Raw genomic sequence first — 19286 nt, forward strand, 5'->3', positions numbered from 1 at the left:
TTGGAGATTTTTACTTGGCTCACAACGAGGTTTGTGTCCTGTAACTCATCAGCATTCTATCTCAAGTTGGTTCTTGCCAGTTACCTAATGAGATAGGATTTGACTCCCAAGAAAATTGAAATAGAGCAAGCGTGTTCTGAAAACAAATACATAATTAACACGTTTATTTTGTAGTATTTATTCATTTATAAAATACTTAGCTTCTTTTTTTAAATGATATAAGGACTAAATATAAAAATTTTATATTTAATATTAACTTCGGTGCATAACTGGTAATAAAATTAGATGTCTTTTAAAAGTGCTTACTAAAAGTCTCATGAAAAAACAAAGTCATTGTATTCAGTTCCATGTATATATTTTTTACTTTTATTGGCACTGTTTATAATCTATACTAATAAAAGGCAAAGACCTTACTGACTCACTCACTCACTGACTCTACTTACTCACTCATCACTAATTCTCCAACTTCCCATGTAGGTAGAAGGCTGAAATTTGGCAGGCTTAATCCTTACAGCTTACTTACAAAAGTTGGGCAGGTTCCATTTCGGAATTCTACACGTAACGGTCATAACAGCCCGCTTATTTCGCTGGTATGACGCCACTGTCGGCCGCCATATTGAACTTTCCAACGTCACTAATTTTCCAACTTCCCATGTAGGTAGAAGGCTGACCCCATCTTCACGAAATTTGGTAGGTGGCTTTCCTGCGGTAACCAAAACCAATGTACGTACTTATTTTGGTGGTATGACGCCACTGTCGGCCGCCATATTGAACTTTCCAACGTCACTAATTCTCCAACCTCCCGTGTAGGTAGAAGGCTGAAATTTGGCAGGCTCATTCCTTACAGCTTAATTCACAAAAGTTAAGCAGATTTCATTTCGAAATTCTACGCGTAACGGTCATAACGGTCAACAACGTCCGCCATGTTGAACTTTCTTACTCATGGCCCCATCTTCACGAAATTTGGTAGGCGGCTTCCCTGCGCTAACTGAAACCAATGTACATACTTATTTCGGTGGTATGACGCCACTGTCAGCCGCCATATTGAACTTTCTAACGTCCCTAATTCTCCAACTTCCCGTGTAGGTAGAAGGCTGAAATTTCGTACTTATTTCGGTGGTATGATGCCACTGTCGGCCGCCATATTGAACTTTTAAAGGCCTTTGTTACTTATGGGCCCATCTTCAAGAAATTTGGTACGCGGGTTCCCAACGCTAACTGAATCCTACTTACGTACATATATACGTCCATAGCTTGCAGCTCGGTCACCGTGTGAGGCGGCATTGGGTCCCCCATCCCAACGCCTCCCACGTTGTTGGCTGCCTGCCTATATAAGACTGTCCGTCGCTCCAGTCTCTACATTCCCCTCCTTGCTTCGCCACGGAATTCACGTCTCCCTGCTAATAACTACAGCCTTTTTATTTAATCCACAGCTTCTCCGCTGTTTTATTGTTCATTTATTACGATTATAGTTATTGTTTAGGTATTTTAGACTTACTTACATTGTTCAGGTACCCATTTCCTTTATCATTCCAACCATACCCCCATTAACATGTCTATCGAGGTGATCACCATCGATCAAAGAACTGTCACTTACCGAGTGGTTTCCATGCCCTTAGATGGCATGTGCCTTTTCCATTCTCTTTGTTACATATTGCACGGCCATATCAGGCTCACTCTTGATATCCGGAGGAACATTGTGTCTTATGTATTGAATGACTGGGACAGGTTCAAGGTGTGGACTGATGACGCTAAGGAGATAATTATACTACACAGGAGCACTATAAGAGTGAAATGCTTAAGCCCTTCACCTATGCATCTGCATGTGAGTTGATGGCTGCCGCTGAATTGTTTGGTTGTCGCTTTCAAGTGTACAGAAATGGCCAAATATTTTACACCTTTCGACAACCGCCAATGCCTCTTAAACATCTTAGATTGACAGGTGACGATTTCAGTAGTGGACACTTTGATGTTTATGAATGTTTAAACTCTCAAAAGCTGGATGTGAAGTTATCGATGGAACTGGTTGTATACTTACAACGCTTGACAGATGCCGAATGTCTCTTCAACACAAGTCCTACAAATATTGTCGTAATTGAAACAAACCATGAAACTCAAACCGATTATGACAGCAGCAATCCAAGCTGTGAGATTTGAAACAAGATTACTGTTCACTTGGCCAACTGTACATTGCATGCTCAAGAGTAAGCTCAGCACACAGCTTGGTCATATTAGAACTGGAGGGCTGAACTCACAATGTGGTATACAAAGAGATCCTTAACAAATAATTATTGGTATATTTTCTCTCAGTTTAAAAAGGTTTAATTTTCTTGTTAATAAAAATTTTAAGGCAGTACTTCGCCGCTGCGAAGCGCGGGTATTTTGCTAGTTGCTTATAAAATTGAGTTTTGAACTTTAACAGAATGCTATATGCACATTCGTTCTTAAACATTTTTTAAAAATGGAAGATTAATATTTCACTTTTGAATAATATTTTAAAATGTACTTTGCAGTATCTTTCTCATTTAGAAATCATTTTTCCTGTGCTTTACTTCACTTTGGATCCTCTTTTCCTTATAAGGATTGTAGCATCAGCATGACAAGGTGGATAGACAAAGCCACCCAATTCTCACCAATAATAGCTGCAGAATTTCCAGACTCTCCGAGACCACTTGAAAGACTGCTTCCTCCTTGATGTCCCAAGTCTGCCTTAGGTCTTTTCCCATTAGGTCATTCTAACTAATTAGGTATGTGTCATCTCAGTAGAGCAGCAGTTATTCTCCTGATTAAATTTGGCAACAGAATTGGTCTTTCACATCCACTTTTTGAGAGATGAAAGTTTAAAAAAGAGAAATATATTTTTAAAGTTAATTATTTATACTTTAGAAAAGTATAAATTACATACATAATTGTTTTAAATATAATTATCATCTACAAAAAGTAGTCACTTGGTTGAAAACAACCAACGTCTGCTAACGTAGACTCCCTTCATGTTTCACTGTAATGTCTCTTCATTTGAACAATGTCATGGTGGTACCTCCCCTTATGTTCATCAGAAACCACTGGCATGTTTTTGGTTAAAAAAATCCAAAAGAGAATGTAGGGAATGGATTTTTAAGGACCATGTTACTTGTATCCAAGCACTAGGTCGGAATCTTCCACTAGTTCCACCTAGTTTTCTGCCTTTGTACTGAAAATTGTGACACAAGTGTTTCCCAAGCTTTTTTCAAATTCACACAGCTTGGATTTAGAGTTTGGACCTCGGATTCCAGGAGCTTTTCAAGGACTTAAACATACTTTCTTTTATTTTTGCTTTCATAATGCAAGAAAACTTCTGCCTATTTGAATACGTCCCTGATTTCTATTCATCACCTTCACAAAGTATTTAGACAAACCCATTTTTATGTAAAATGGCAGGAAAACATGTTCTCCTCCTCTTCCTTTTATGTTCTACTTGCCCCTCTCAGAAATTTGTAAAACTAGTAACTTTTGTTGTCTCAATAAAGGAAGGGTGTGTTTTCTTTTAGTTTGTTTACCTGTTATCTGATCAAGACAATGGATGGATTATGCAACCTTACATATGTCTGTAAAAACCATTTAAACTATAACTTTCTCTTTCTGGACAGTAAAAAGCAAATTTATAACATTCTAAATATAAATATCTGGTTATTTTAATGGAGTAGGAAGAAAAAAAGATTTATTGAGAGCAAAACATGCGTAACAAATACTTGATTCTCATAATATAGTCCAAATAATATTCTATTATATGAATATAATAGAATGAAAAATACATATGTCATAAAACAAACACTTTAGAGATTGGAATATACAATAATTATTAAAGACTAAAACTATTAAGCAGCCATAAGCCTATTTTAACTTTAATGCCTATAAAAAGCATTAAAATTTAACAAATAAGTGATGTAGAAGTAGCACAGTGGTTCACTTACCCTGTTATCTATGAGTTCACTCCAGGTTTCTGCCCACATTCTAAAAACTTGTGTATGAAGCACATTGATTGGTGTTTCTATATTGGATCAATATAAAGTGCTAAATTGTGTATATGACTGGTGCCATGTCCAGGGCCTTGTTCCTGTCTTCCGCTCTTTGCCTGCTGGAATAGGCCCCAGCTTTTCCATGACCCTGAGTAGGATGAAGTGAGTTTAGAAAATTGATAGATGGAGAAGTGAATGTGTCTTGGGATAAACCATTGTCTCATCCAGTTTTGGCTCTTCCCTTATGCTTAATGTATCTAAACTGGAAAGAACAGATCTAGAAAAAACATTTTTAAATGACCTGTGTTTTGCTACCTCAATCTTAGAAGATGATATAAAAAAGAAATATTTGATTTCTTTCTGTACTATATTTTGTGCTCCTTCTCCTAGCCCTTTTCACTAAAAAATATGAAATAATGTACATCCCAACAAAGGTAAGGAAGTGCAGAAAAAAGCAATAATACAGGAGACACCACAGATTTATCAGAAATTGGCACTTTTTTAAAGACAGCACATCTGTTTTATATTGGAAATGTAAACACCAAGTCCTTTTTTGTTGTCAGAATTTGCTGTTATGACATTTTGTTTAGATTTATTTAGAATTCTGAACAAACAAAGTAAGCACCACTGGCAAAAGACTAAACCAGAGGTGCTCACTTTACATTTATTTCAATGTATTATTGTTTAAAAAAAAAAACCAAAAAAACTCTTGCATGTACTGCTTGCCTATGTACTGTATACAGTGTATGATTTTTCTGTGTGTTTGAACATTTCTTTGTTTTTATGTTGCCGCTATGTGCTCTATTTCTTATTGTTATATAGCATGCTGGACCCTTTGGCATAAATTCCCTTAATAAAAGCAAATCAAATCAAGTTGGAAGTTTAGGTGGCAGCATGAAGGTGCCATGGGCAGAACTGACATTTCACAAATCAGTGGCTGGTTATTGTCTTTGGAGAACTTCCACACTGTCGGTATAGGTTTCTTTCATGGTGTTTCATTTTTTTCCAGATACCACCAGATGTACTAGTTAGGTTAACTGGCATTTCCAAACTGCTATTGAGTGCAAGTGTGATATGTATGGATCTGGTTTCTGGCCTGTACTCACTGCTGCTGAGGCTCCAGCCCTCCCTGAATCCTGAAATGAATTAAGCCGGTTTGAGAATTTTATGAATATTTAGAGATGTACTGTACTTTATATTTCTTTATTTTTTACCTTTACATACATTTGACAGGTTAAAACTACCCTGTAAAATGCATGTATTGTAGATAAGTATAAAGAAGTTTATGGAGTAAAAAGAGGTCATCTGGGGGGAGGAATAACTGGAAAAGGGGATTAGACAATATATTTACTAAACTGTAGAAAATGTCTCTGAACTGTTTGTACTTATGTGAGGTCAAGACTATTGGCTTTAGCTGCAGTACATGAGTCTGTTTCCCTTGCAGTATTTCGGGTCTGAGCCAAATTCCTGCATCATGACACACTCCAAACAATTTGCTGTTGAATCAGGTTTTAGTCAAACCTAGAGTGTCTCATGCAAAGGTTATGGATATAACTTGAATGCCAATCATTTTTTATTCTTGAGTCGCATTTTCACTGTGCCAATAATCACTTTTATGTGCAGAATTGCATATGATTGTGTTTCCATGTTATTTTTAAATGCAATGAATGATTTATATCAATTTGTTTTCATTGTACACAAATAATTTTTAAAGAAAATTGGCAAAAAGAACCCAGACAGAAACAGAGGCCCGAGTGTGGAGGAAAAAAGATGAAATCAGTTTGTTCACATATCATGTCTATTCCAATTTGATTGGACACATTTTTTTTGTAAATTCTTTTACTTTCCAAATGTATTTTAAAACCATTTTGCACAGGTAATACAGTTGTTATCACCTGCATAACTTCACCACCCAGGGAATAGTTGGAGAGCCTACCGGGAAACCCTGTTTAATTTGTGAGCTTAAATAAACAAATGCATGAAAGCACTGCATAAAATCTCTCTATTTATAATAATAAAATCTTAGGTCAATACGTGATTTTCTAAGAAGACACGTGTACGTCCCGTGAGAGACACTTTAATGTCACGTGAGACAAAGCATTGAGACAAAAGGACAGCTGCTGTACAGGCTTTTAAATGATCGACATGCAGCGTGACAAGCAGAACATGCAGCTGGGCAGCAGCAGCAGAAAGCCAGCAACTGATCCGTCCACATCTCCTTAGCATGCGTTAAGGGGGAGAAGGGGGTGGGTGAGCGAAGTGAGCTGGGAGCAAAGCCCCCTAATTTAACAAAAAAAAAAAAAATACTATCTCTGGGGTCCTCTTTACACCTCTTAAGGCAGTCTTTACAATTATGTTTGTTCTAAGAGCAGGTCATTAATTGGGACCTTCGCCCTCATGGACTTGGGTCGAAGAAGTGATGCCTTTTTCCGGCATCGATGGACATTTATGAAGCTGGGAATGTAAGGGCAGGGTCTTCCTTGCATATGTCATGTGCCCTCATCAGGCATCTTCTCGTAACTGTGGGAGGAAGAGACAAAACAGTTAGCAACAGTGCTTCCTTGTGTCCCAGAATGGTATTGCCTGCTTGGTCTAAGCCCTGAAGGTGATCCTCAAGCAAACCTACATGACACAGTGCAATATCCAGATTAATACAGTAGTATTAACATTTGTTGTCCATATGGTAAAGGTAACAGTAAGTTTTAAAACAGTGCCGTTTTTGTATTTTTTGTTTTATTCATATAAATATCTTCCCAATTGCCACCAAGAATGCACTTGATATTCAAACTTTAATTTAAAATAAAGAAATTTAAGATAACTGTTTCTTACATTTTTGATGTCCAAGTTAATACTTGTTTACAGTATAATCGTGTGTTTTCTTCAATTTCTGTGTATTCTTTTTTAAAATATCCATCCATCCATCAATTATCCAACCCGCTATATCCTAACTACAGGGTCACGGGGGTCTGCTGGAGCCAATCCCGGCCAACACAGGGCGCAAGGCAGGATACAAACCCCGGGCAGGGCGCCAGCTCACTGCAGGGCGCGCACACACACAAGGGACAATTTAGAATCGCCAATGCGCCTAACCTGCATGTCTTTGGACTGTGGGAGGAAACCAGAGTACCCGGAGGAAACCCACACAGACACGGGAAGAACATGCAATGTCCACGCAGGGAGGACCCGGGAAGTGAACCTGGTCTCCAAACTGCGAAGCAGCAGAGCTACCCACCACACCACTGTGCCACCCTCTTTTTAAAATATAAATATGTAATTATACAGTTATTACTGTAGGTCATAGTCTTGGTTTCAGTAGATCACTTCTCAGCGGAAATTTGGCTGCAAGGATAGTGAAGTGACGCAGAGCCAGTTAAAAACACTACAGAGATGACAGCAATTCTTTTTATAGCACATGTTTATTATTTCCATCACAGTTTATTTTTATTTTATGCAGTTTGCAATAGGCTAGATTAGAGTACTGCTTATAATATTACAATCTGTTAATCTGGGGTTGCAGGTTATTTGATGTTTTATTTTTTCTGTACATCATTTTTAAATGCAAGTAGTGTTATACTCTTATAAATGGAAGTATGCTTTATATAAATAAACTGTGCTAAAAAGACCATAACATGGAAATTGATGGAGAAGTTTTGTCCACTCTGGGAAATAGTAAGTGCACATATACATTTTATACTATTATCTATTGAATCGACAGAGGTCAAACGAAATGGGTTTGGTTGGTTTGGCATGCTGTTGATGTAGCGGTAATAGTAGTAGGAACATTTTCAAAAGTGTATCTGAAAAGATTGTTTGAGAGGATAAGGATAGGATAGCATGAAAGACCCACTGTGGTGAAGGACAATCAAAAAGGTGCTAAAAAGGTGGAAAATAAGGAGAAAACCAGGATAAAAAAGAGGACTAGGCTATGATAAAAGTCTCTTAGATCTACTGTAGCCTAGTTAGCTAGTGGTCTAGTTGCCCTGTGGCAGTCTTAACACTGAGTCAGAAACTGTCTGGCCCCATGCCCACGACTTAAGTGGCTCTATGTGAAGAAAGGGATGCAGTCTAGGATTGGTTCAACACCAAAATCTACAATGTTAGCTATGCCTGATAAGGCTGTAAGAGAGTGCTAATGACGCATAGAGTTAAATAACGTGTTTCATTAAGAACAGAAGCCAGCTTGTAATTTGGAGGTTGGTTGAAGCAGAAACCTGCAACCACTGTGGCTGTCTGAGATTGGAGATCCTTGAACTATAACATTAGCTTTCATATTTTGTTGTGTTGTTGTTTTAATGTTTAATCATTTTTATGCTAGGTTTAGTAAACAAGATAATGATAAGGTTTTTGGTTCTGTTTTTATATAAGTTGATATAGAGTAATTAAAAACAAATATCATTTGATACTGATACTAGAAGAGAAAAATCAAAATCTGATCAGTTAATCAGAGGAGAAGGAGGTTAGTAGCATGCACTGATACAGTGAGTTGCCACACCCACCACACGACAAACTACCGAAGGATCCCAAATTAGGACCCGAGCGAAGCCATGAAAAAGGTGACACCTCAGCACCACACTAGTTTGAATGGAATAGAACAGAGTGAGGTTTTTACGATGGCTGGAGTGCCAGTCCTGCCACCAACTCCTACGTTTTCCCAACAAGTTGGAGGACATGCTTGTGGGGCTGAATGTAGTTAACATCATACCTGAAGCAATTGCAGGTTAAGGGCCGTACTCAATCAGAGTAGCATGAAAAAAAGAGTGTGTGGGGAGGGAACATTTTCAAAGGATGCTAAATATTACTATATAAATTAATATACAAATTTTAAAAAACTTTAAAAACCTATTTAGAAGTTGTTATATTTTGTTGGTATTTTCTTTTGGGATTACCATTTTTATTGTTTTATCAAGAAAATTGCTGCACCTGGGCCTTGTTGTAGCCTTTAGCTCTATAAAGTAAAGAATAAATCCAGTAATAAATGCTGTTTTTCTTTTAAGACGCTACTGAAAAAATGACTTTATTTTCTCAAGATGATTAAGGCATTTTTGATGAATGATCATGTACAGTGTACTGATGGAAAGCATCAAAGTGACAGTGTGTAGATAGAGAGCTTCATGATCTACAGCCTCCCCTCCAAAAGATGTCTGGCGAATTAAAATGATAAGACAGAGGAATGTGTCCTACATTTGCTGAAGTAATTTTCTGCTTATGGATGTGTGATAATTGTACATTTACTTATGCCTGATATATTTTCATTTGAAAGGTTTGCTTTTAGTTTTTAAAATCTACCATATTGGGTAATTATCTATGCAGTGGTTGATGATATATAATTAGCCAGGCATTTGTGTCAAGTTACTCAAAGCAATATATAATTTTATCATTGCCATTTTCAGTTCCTAAATGACCTATTAACTGTCAATGATATATTTTTTTTTCTGATTAGGATCAAAAAGTGAAAGAGAAAAGACTAAATTAACAGGGATTAGTATGTACATTTGTTAGTTTCTTGCATGTACTTGAGAAATTATACATTTATAAACAAGTATGTCTGGTACTTAAGATTAAATGGAGAACTTTATTAAAGCCCTAAAAATAAATATAATTAGAGTAAAGCGTGAGTTGAAAGCCATGTAAAATTTAAGGGTGGTACTAACAGTTAACAGATCCTGCCAGGCCAGCGGAAACTATTTGAAACTGCTCCAGTCTGCACTTCGGAATGTACAAGTGGCAAATTAGTGCAGATCTCACTACAGGCTTATCAGGCCATGATGCATCAATGTTGCAAATGGGGAATTCAGTATATGTCATGAGTTGATAGGCTGTAAGTGGGCACTTCCTAAGTTTTTTTTTGTTTTTGTGTATTAACAGTTTAGGTTCCGAGCATATAATCTTTTTTGCTTAGTTTTAATTTTATGTATGTACAGGTACCATATCTACATAAAAAGTTTCTTTCCTCTGTGGTGATAAATATGGTTGTTTTACTATATAAACATAATGTAATCTTTAACCATAATATAACATGTAATCTTTCTAGTGGAATTGATTGAATTAACTGAACCACTTAAGATTTAGTATGAGTCAAGAGGAAGGGCAAGCCATTCATTCAGTTTAGCTGCAGCTTTTTAAAACTACTGAACTTTCAGCTTTGTTTGTGTTTCCTTCTGCCTTCCTTCAATTCTCAATACAAGAACTATAGCAAACATCAAGTTGGTTCTTCATATGGTCAGAGAATCCCTGCCTCAGCCAAAGCATGTTTTTACCGTGTCCAGATTCATTGTTTCATTGTCTACAATTTAATCACACTACTAAATCACACTACCAAAGAAAAAGATAAATAAGCTCTAGTTGTTCTCAATGGCCTGGTATAACAAGTTGAACGCTGAATATACGATGGGCTAGCTCATTGACTTCCCCACGTCTATTGTACCATCATACACTTTGTTTTCCACCACTTGTCTCTCATTGTCTCTTGTCACATACTTTATCACATGTCTTTTTTAATGTACAAGTTCTCCCTCCATCGGGTAAATTAATATGTAATCACCTTGACGTTAAGATAATTCTAACTTCCGGTGTATGGACAACTTCCAAATCAAAAATACTTCATTAGGGTTGGATAAGGTACAATATCTTTGATCTTAAATTGTGTTAAATAAAGTTGACCATTAGATTTGAATAGGGCATTGAGTGTCCTATCAAACAGATTTTGTAATTGACTGGTAAAGAGTAGAAGTAGTATATCTTTTGGGGCAAAACCAGGGAATAATCATATTAGTTAACTAAAGTTGTTTTTAAAGGATGCTATTAAATAATTCCCCCAAATTCTTTAAGTGAAAAGAGCAAACTCAAAGTCATAACAAAACAAATTTCAAAACCAAAATTCTTTTGGAAAAATGTGTTTTACAGATTGCTTGACTCAAATTTCTCAATAGATTTTTCCTTTGCAAGTAAAATTTGGACCTTGTGAGATGGGACCCTTCTTTTTATTGTGTCTAGCAATCTGTTTGCTTAATCTAGAAAGGCTGAAGTTATTCCATCTTTCTTCACAGCTTATACCTGCAGTCCTGGAATCACCCTAGTCACATTTCTCTAGAGGGTATTATCTTTATTTTATGAATAAACTATATTTTTATTACTGTGGGTTTGTTGCCACATCCACACCACAAACAGAAAAAGTGAAGCCTGGTTTGTTCATAACCATGAATAAATCAATTTAGATCTCTTTATGTATTGAACAGACTTCAGAGAAATCTCATATTGAGCAAACAACAATTAATATATAATCCACTGGAGTACACTGTTCTCGTGTACATGATTTAGAGCTGCTATAGAGAAACAGCAAATCACTAAGGAGAGGTTCTTTATTACTTTAATGCTTACTGTATTTAGCAATGAATACAATGTTACAGAGAAAAACTGATTTTTTAAAATAAAAAGGATTATTATACAAATAAAGTGATGCAGGATTTGTCTCAAGCAGTAGCATACTACAATACTGATGATGATTCTTTAAAAACCACATACAATATAATTATATAAAGAATAAGAACTTGGTTCTTTTAGTAGAAAGAATAAACATTCAACATTATCGTGGACAGAGGGGACACACAAGTCCACAAAAGAAATGTTGGGGAGCCAACCAGACCACCCCTTTAATAACTAGGTTGTCTGGCAAAATGAACAGTTGCACAGATAGGCTGAAATATGTTTTGAAATAAAGGGAGTCAATCTCTGTAGAGTGGTTACGTGTTTAGGTTGGAGCTCCGCCTGGCAGGCAGCTCTTCCCAAAGTGAGGTGCCACCTTCCAGGAGTGTCTTAGCTTTGCAGTCCCTGGACCAGAAGAAGCAGAGTCAGTTGGCCTCATTGGACATCTTCTCAGAGCTGTGGGTGGAAAAAGAGACAACACCATCAGTGACAGCATCCCCTCATGTCCCAGAATGCTAGTTTTTACCTCTGACGAGCCCAGAAGGGGACTTTTTGATGTTCATGCGTGACGGTATTCAGAAAGGTCACAACTTGTAACAAACATCTTATAACAAATACTAATTTTAGAAGTTTTCTACATGAATGCCACTTTTGCACTACTACTTACAGGAACTACCAGGATCCACAAGATCTAAAAACGACTTTACTTTTATACTGATTAAACTGTGGGAATGGGTAGGGTGGGCGAGCGAAGCCAGCAGGGGGCAAAGCCCCCTAGTACAACTATATTAAAATGTAATCAAAAAAAAATATTTAAGCACTTTCAGAGTGTTCATAAGGTCAAGAGGCAAAGCACTGCCCATAATCCATACTTGTGCCTACATATAGCTTCTGGTAATGATGATTGTTTCTTTATTGTTGTTATAGCTTATTTGGCTAATGTCTTTATCCAAGATGACTCACATTGTCATGTCAAAGTACAATGTACAATTGTTTGCATATGTTATTATTTACAGTTGAAGCTCACACAGGTTGTGGACACGGCCCAGACACAGACAGGCGGACATGTTGTTAAAATACCACCACACGTTTATTTACAATATTTACAAATATAATAATGGTCACTTAGACCCAATCCAAAGTCCATAAAGTGCACAAACCCCAAAATGACACTCAGTCCTGGCCACAATGCCTTCTTCTCGGGCCGCCTTCTTCTCAGGCCGCCTCCACTCTCTTCTACCTTGTCCTCCTTCCACCCTACTCTAGCGCTGAATGAATGGAGACTGCCCCTTTTAAACAGTCCCCGGATGAGCCCCAGGTGTTCCCGGCATTCCTCCTCTGGCCACGCCCCAGAGTGGCGGAAGTGCCGGCTGTCCTCCCGGCAGCACTCCGGGCGCCGTCCTAATTCTTCCCCCCAGCACTTCCTGGTGTGGCGGAAGTGCTGGGGTAACAGGTCCCCAGGCATTGGGGCCTCCTGGCGGTGACCACGGGCCCCTACAGGGTGGAGCTTCCATGCCCTGTACCCGTGACCCCCAGAGCAACCAGGAAGGCGGCCCCCACGTGATCCAGGGTGGGCTTAGACCCACATCCGGTTGCCCCTGGCATCCCTGACAAGGTTAAGTGACTCACTCAGGATCACATAGTGGCTGGAGTTTATTCTTGCTAGGCTGTACTGTAGAATTTATTAATTTTATCTTAGAATCCTGTGTATCTACTCTGATATGAACAGGGCATGTAGTTTATCATCAGATCTGGGGCTTTTTGGCTGTTTAATTAATGGTTCCATGTGAAATGAAGATGTGTTGTACAGTACAAATAATTGTATTGGTATATTTGAAATTAATTTTATTTTTTTAAATGCAGATGAAAAAAGCAATGGCTATTAATTGCTAGTTTATTTTACAAAGGGGGTATTGTGTGCTTTTTCTCTTGTAGTTTCATTTGTGCTGTAATTTAAGAGGAAGAATACGGTGTTTTAGGATTGGATGACACAATTAGATATCATAGGCTTAGAAATTTGTAAAGGAAGAGAAATAACAAGCTTCTAAAATGCGTTTTGTGAAAAATAAGATTACCATGAGGTATTACAGCAGGAAATTACCCACCATTAATGCCAAAAATTGGTGTTTTGAGCAGATTTAGCTTTTTACAAATACATTACATTTCTCAGTGTGCTGATATTTCCTTTACATCTGAAAATTAGGCTAAAGGCAAATCACTTAAGTGACTGGAATTGGGGAAAACTCATAAGATGTAAGACTCAGGAATCCATAAAGGTGTTTACTTTTATTATTTTGTTTATCCATCACTCCATTCATTCATTTCCTGTTGTTGCTCAATCCAGTTCAGTGTTACCGGAGCTATAGCCTATCCTGGCAGTATCAGGCACCAAGGGCCAGCCCACCCTGGTTGAGGACTTGCATGTCAATCTGGGCTCAGACATTCATATTCATTTTGATGAGCACTGTTACTTTCATGATGGAATTCTTGTTATTTGTGCATTCCAGGTGTGTTTTCTGCACATTGTAGTAAAAACACAACCAAGTTGCTTCAATGCTAGACACAGAAATAGGTTTTATTCCACTATGAATCCTCCTCGTCCTCTTCAGTTGGACCATCAGCCCCATCTTAGAGAGGACATGTGGCTTTGCCTAGAAAGTAGTAGGGAACGAGGCCTTATTTTAGGAGTGCGTTATACACCACCCAATGCAGACAGTAATTTCAACATATTCTTTTTAGTTATATTAAAAAGGCAAGTTTACAGGGGAATATTATAGTCATGGGGGACTTTAACTATCCAAATATGAACTGAGGGATAAAATTGCAAATAGCAGAGCACAACAACAGGAATTTTTAGAAGTAATCAGTGACTGTTTTTTAACACAGTATGTTAAAGCACCAACGCGAGGTGAAGCCTGTCTGGATTTAGCATGGTGATTGAACCACTAGGGTCAAGTGACCATTTATATAATATCATTTTCAGTGTATTGTAAGAGTGCAGATGCACAGACTAAAATTGTTAAGTTTAACTTTGGTGGGCAAAGAGGATAGACTGGGATATGCTTTTAAGTGTGGACACAGTCGAGGGGCAGTTGAACAGGATTAAAAATGTTATACATGTAATACAAGGTGGGAACATACCTACATTTGGAATTAATAGGAAATTAAAAAAAACTCAGCAGTGGGTTAATAAAAAGTTAAAAAAGAAGCTGCAAAGAAAAAAAATCAGCTGTATAAGGTGTGTATGACTAATAATTCCAAAGTGAATTGTAAAGCATATGAGAACATGTGGGCAACCATTAAAAAGGATTTTAGGGAGGCCAAAAGACAGTTGAAGAGGATTATAGCAGATAAGGCGAAAGACAACCCTAGGAGATCCATTTAGTATTTTAGTAGTAAAAGTGAGTGAACAGTCAAGGAGTAGGTGAAATGCCTCAGGAATAGTAAAAGGGAATTAAAAGATACAGACAGTGAAATAGCAGAAGCTCTAAAGTTTTTTTTCTGATATGTTCACAAGTGAGAAAGTGGATTACCTCCCAGTGGTAAATGGGACTACAAAGGAGGTATGAGGGATTCGGAAATTGTAGAGGGAGAAGTGCTGCTCTAATTAAATAAGCTGAAATCAAACAAATCACCAGAACTAGGTAATATTTATCCACAAGTTCATAAGAAGGCTAGTGAGTACATATATAATGCTAACAACTGCTATGCTAACAACAAGCCATGAATTACAAGTGACATCAAGGGCCTTTTGAACCAAAAGAAAAGGGCTTTTAAAGGCGGTGATCAGCATGAGTTCAAGCGCGTGCCAAAGGAATTCCGAGTCAAGCTCAGGGCGGCGAAGGAGCAGTACAGGAGAAAGCTGGAGCCGAAGTTGCAGAATAACAGCATGAAGGAAGTGTGGGATGGGATGAAGATCACTGGCTGCAGCTTGAAGCAGGGTGCCACCATGGAGAGAGACGTGGAGAGAGCAAACCAAATGAACAACTTCTTTAACAGGTTTGACCACCCTAACCCACTCTCACATCGGAGTACTGCATCCTCCAATCCTCCTTCTGCTGATACCAGCATAGGAGAGACATCCCCACCCACAATTACAGCAGCGCAGGTGAGCAGAGAGCTAAAGAGACTTTGTGCCAGCAAAGCAGCGGGTCCAGATGGAGTATCGCCACGACTGCTGAATGCCTGCGCACTGGAACTGGGGAGTCCTCTACAGCGCATCTTCAACCTGAGCCTGGAACAGGGGAGAGTCCCGAGGCTTTGGAAAACATCCTTCATCACCCCAGTCCCAAATGTATCACGTCCTAGTGAGCTGAATGACTTCCGGCCTGTTGCTCTGATGTCACATGTGATGAAGACCATGGAGTGGCTGCTGCTTCACCACCTGAGGCCACAGGTCCGCCACGCCCTCGACCTTCTGCAGTTCGTATACCAGGAGAAGGTGGGAGTGGAGGATGCCATCATCTATATGCTACACTGATCCCTCTCCCACTTGGACTGAGGCAGTGGTGCTGTGAGAATTATGTTTTCTGGATTTCTCTAGCACCTTCAACACCATCCAACCTCTGCTCCTTAGGGTCAAGCTGACAGTGATGGGAGTAGATTTACACCTGGTGGCATGGATTGTGGACTAGCAAAACAGGAGCGCTGCAGGGGACTGTACTTTCACCAGTCCTGTTCAGCCTATATACATCAGACTTCTAATACGATTCAGAGTCCTGCCACGTGCAAAATTTCGCTGATGACACTGGTGCGACTCAAACCACTTACACCTGAACACCAGCAAGACCAGGGAACTGGTGGTAGATTTTAGGAGGCCCAGGCCCCTCATGGACCCTGTGATCATCAGAGGTGACTGTGTGCAGAGGGTACAAACCTATAAATACCTGGGAGTGCAGCTAGATGATAAATTGTACTGGACTGCCAATACTGATGCTCTGTGTAAGAAAGGTCATACTTCCTTAGAAGGCTGGCGTCCTTCAACATCTGCAGCTTCTTCCAGACAGTTGTGGTGAGTGCCCTCTTCTACGCGGTGGTGTGCCGGGGAGGCAGCATAAAGGTGAAGGAAGTCTCACGCCTGGACAAACTTGTGAGGAAGGCAGGCTCTATTGTAGGAATGAAGCTGGACAGTTTAACATCTGTGTCAGAGTGACGGGCGCTGAGCAGGATCCTGTCAATCATGGAGAATCCACTGCATCCACTGAACCAGGATCATCTCTAGGCAGAGGAGCAGCTTCAGAGACAGACAGCTGTCACTGTCCTGCTCCACTGACAGACTGAGGAGATCTTTTCTTCCCCCCACTATGCGACTCTTCAATTCCACATGAGGGGGTATACGCTAACATTATTCAAAGTTATTGTCTGTTTTTACCTGCATTTTTATTACTCTTTAATTTTGTTTTTTGTATAAGTATACTGCTGCTGGATTATATGAATTTCCCATTGGGATTAATAAAGTATCTATCTATCTATCTATCTATCTATCTATCTATCTATCTATCTATCTATCTATCTATCTATCTATCTATCTATCTAATCCCTTCACACATATTTTTAGGAAGTCTCTGTGCACTGGGGAGTTTTCTAGGACTGGAAAATGTCAAATATTATCCGTTATGTAAAAGGGTGACAGGGCAGATCCAAGCAGCAATAGGCCAGTAAGCTTAACATTGATCACAGGAAAATTATGGGAAGGAGTTATTAAGGAATAAGATTGAATAGCACATGGAAAGTACAGGAGTTTTTCTGAACAGTCAGCATGGGTTCAGAAGAGGGAGGTCATGTTTTATTAACATGTTGGAATTATATGAGGAAGCAACAAAAGGATATGATCAAAGTGGAGTACTGTATTAGTTATCTTAACTTTCAGAAAGCATTTGAAAAGGTGCCACATGAAAGGTTGGGCATCAAACTAAAAGAAACAGGAATTCCAGGTGATGTTGGTGATGTTTATTTTACCACATGTGTTTTTTAAGAACTCTTTAAAGCAGCTTTTCTAACAACACATTTTTCAAGACCGGTTAGTCAGGCTTATGATGTTTGTTGTTCTGAGATGTATGTTTGCATCAGAACTCATTAGCAGGTTAATAAGAACAGTGCTTAAACTAAAGTCAAATTAAATTAAAACTTCTCTTGTCACAAACCATGTCTCATGTCACAAACCATTCATGCTTTATAATTTTTCAAATCTTTTCCAGCTTTTTTTACATTTGTCCCCACTTAATGACTCTCTTTGTTGGGTTGTGTTGTACCTCACACAAGTTATTAGACTTTGGTTATTGTTTATGCCTGTGAACAGAATTAGTCACTGAACCCAGTCACTCTTGTGCCATTCGAATATGTTCCAAGTGTGCTTTCTCTGCATGCTTCAAATTTTATTGATCACTGTTCACAGTGTAGCCCCACAACTGTATGTCTTTGCGTTTCTGTTAATTCATTAGATACAGTATTGTATAATGAGAATAATTTTCCTCATGTATTATAGAGTTAGGGCTTATTAGGGTAGCATCGTGTGCTGTCTGATGCTCTCTGTCACTATAAACAAATACTGTGAGGTGTAGCAACACTTACATCTTTTAACTCTGAACAAGCAGTTTGATTATTTAAAATTGCAGGAGGAATTAGTCTGTGATTATAGGAGTTGCCTCATCAGAAATGTTCAGGGCAATGAATAAATACATCAGACATAATTGCATGTATTTATTCATTCATTTTCTGATTTCATTTGTTACGGTCATTGGCAGGCCAAACTTAATACAACAAAATGCAGTGCAATGTTGAAATCATCACTGTATTGGGTCCCCTCCATTCAAATGTTCATTTGTAATGAGTACATCCATTGTTCCTCTTTAATTGGAATTAATGATTTTAATCTTGTTTTGTACACCATACCTGTATTAACTAGTATTATAAAGCATAGGTCTACCTCTAGGCCTGTAGTTACAGACAATAAAGCACACCCAAGTTTCGGTTCACATTTAGGAAAATAGCCAACCACCCTGCCCTTTCGGGAAGCACAAATTACACTCATATTTATGTGTTGCCACACCCCATCTGTCAAATTTAAATACAGTTAAATTAAAGAGTTTTAAAGTGATTATCAAGGATATATAAAGGGAATTTTTGCTAGGCTTCTGACTTTGCCATTTTTAATATGCGCTCAGCAGGTAACAGCAAAAAAACTATTGAAGCATTAATGCAGTGGTCTGAAAAAATGAAAATCTAAATGCATTCCACGGTATCTTGTGAAGTATGCTATTATGTTAAACCTTATCCTGCCAGCTCTTAACTTTTTCTCTTTATTCTGGGGGCCTTTTAATTTTAATGCACAGACAGTGAGATCACATCATTATTACCAACCAGTATGATGACATCATTTAAAAACAAGGAATTTTCAAAAACACTGTCATGGAAACAAAAGGCAGAGTTTCCTCACAGTTTAGAAAAAAAAGTCTGTGCGTGTTAGAAAGTATTTTGTGTCCTCATAAAACGTTCAGCACATTGAAACTTATCCTGTCAAGTCAAATCAATTACAGTTATGACTAAAAGGAATACTTTACGATAGAACAAAAGTCTGATCAGAGCACAAGTAAGATGCAATTATTTCAACGTGAAAGCAGGCAAAGATGTATATCAGGTTTTACAATTCGTTCACTTTGTTTCATACAGCAACATTGTGACAAAACTCTTATGGGTCATTTTTTCACATTAAGCTCTACAGTTTTTTTTCTGCTGGCGCTTATGTACCTATTGCTTAGGTTTTTGGAGAATGGGCCTATGTTAAAGAAAAACATCAGCCAGAGATAAAGCTTGTGCTGAGATGCTGACCGGTTTGCATCCAGGAGGGGCACTGTAAGTAAGTGGGCCTTT

At 38.4% G+C, this 19286-nt stretch overlaps 1 protein-coding gene and 1 long non-coding RNA gene across 9 annotated transcripts in view; one reads left to right on the forward strand and one right to left on the reverse strand.

Moving 5' to 3' along the window:
• Positions 1 to 19286, forward strand: part of LOC120526805 (F-actin-monooxygenase MICAL2-like) — a 346702-nt gene that overhangs the window by 92564 nt on the left and 234852 nt on the right. The gene's annotated exons all lie outside the window — the stretch shown is intronic.
• The window catches only part of LOC120526874, a 215298-nt gene continuing 207621 nt past the window's right edge, over positions 11610 to 19286 (reverse strand). Inside the window, exon 5 of the long non-coding RNA XR_005633218.1 lies at positions 11610 to 11873. This is a non-coding gene — a long non-coding RNA (uncharacterized LOC120526874). The remainder of the gene's footprint in view (positions 11874 to 19286) is intronic.

Source organism: Polypterus senegalus, chromosome 1 (genome assembly GCF_016835505.1).
Source record: "Polypterus senegalus isolate Bchr_013 chromosome 1, ASM1683550v1, whole genome shotgun sequence".
Classification (NCBI taxonomy): Eukaryota; Metazoa; Chordata; class Cladistia; order Polypteriformes; family Polypteridae; genus Polypterus; species Polypterus senegalus.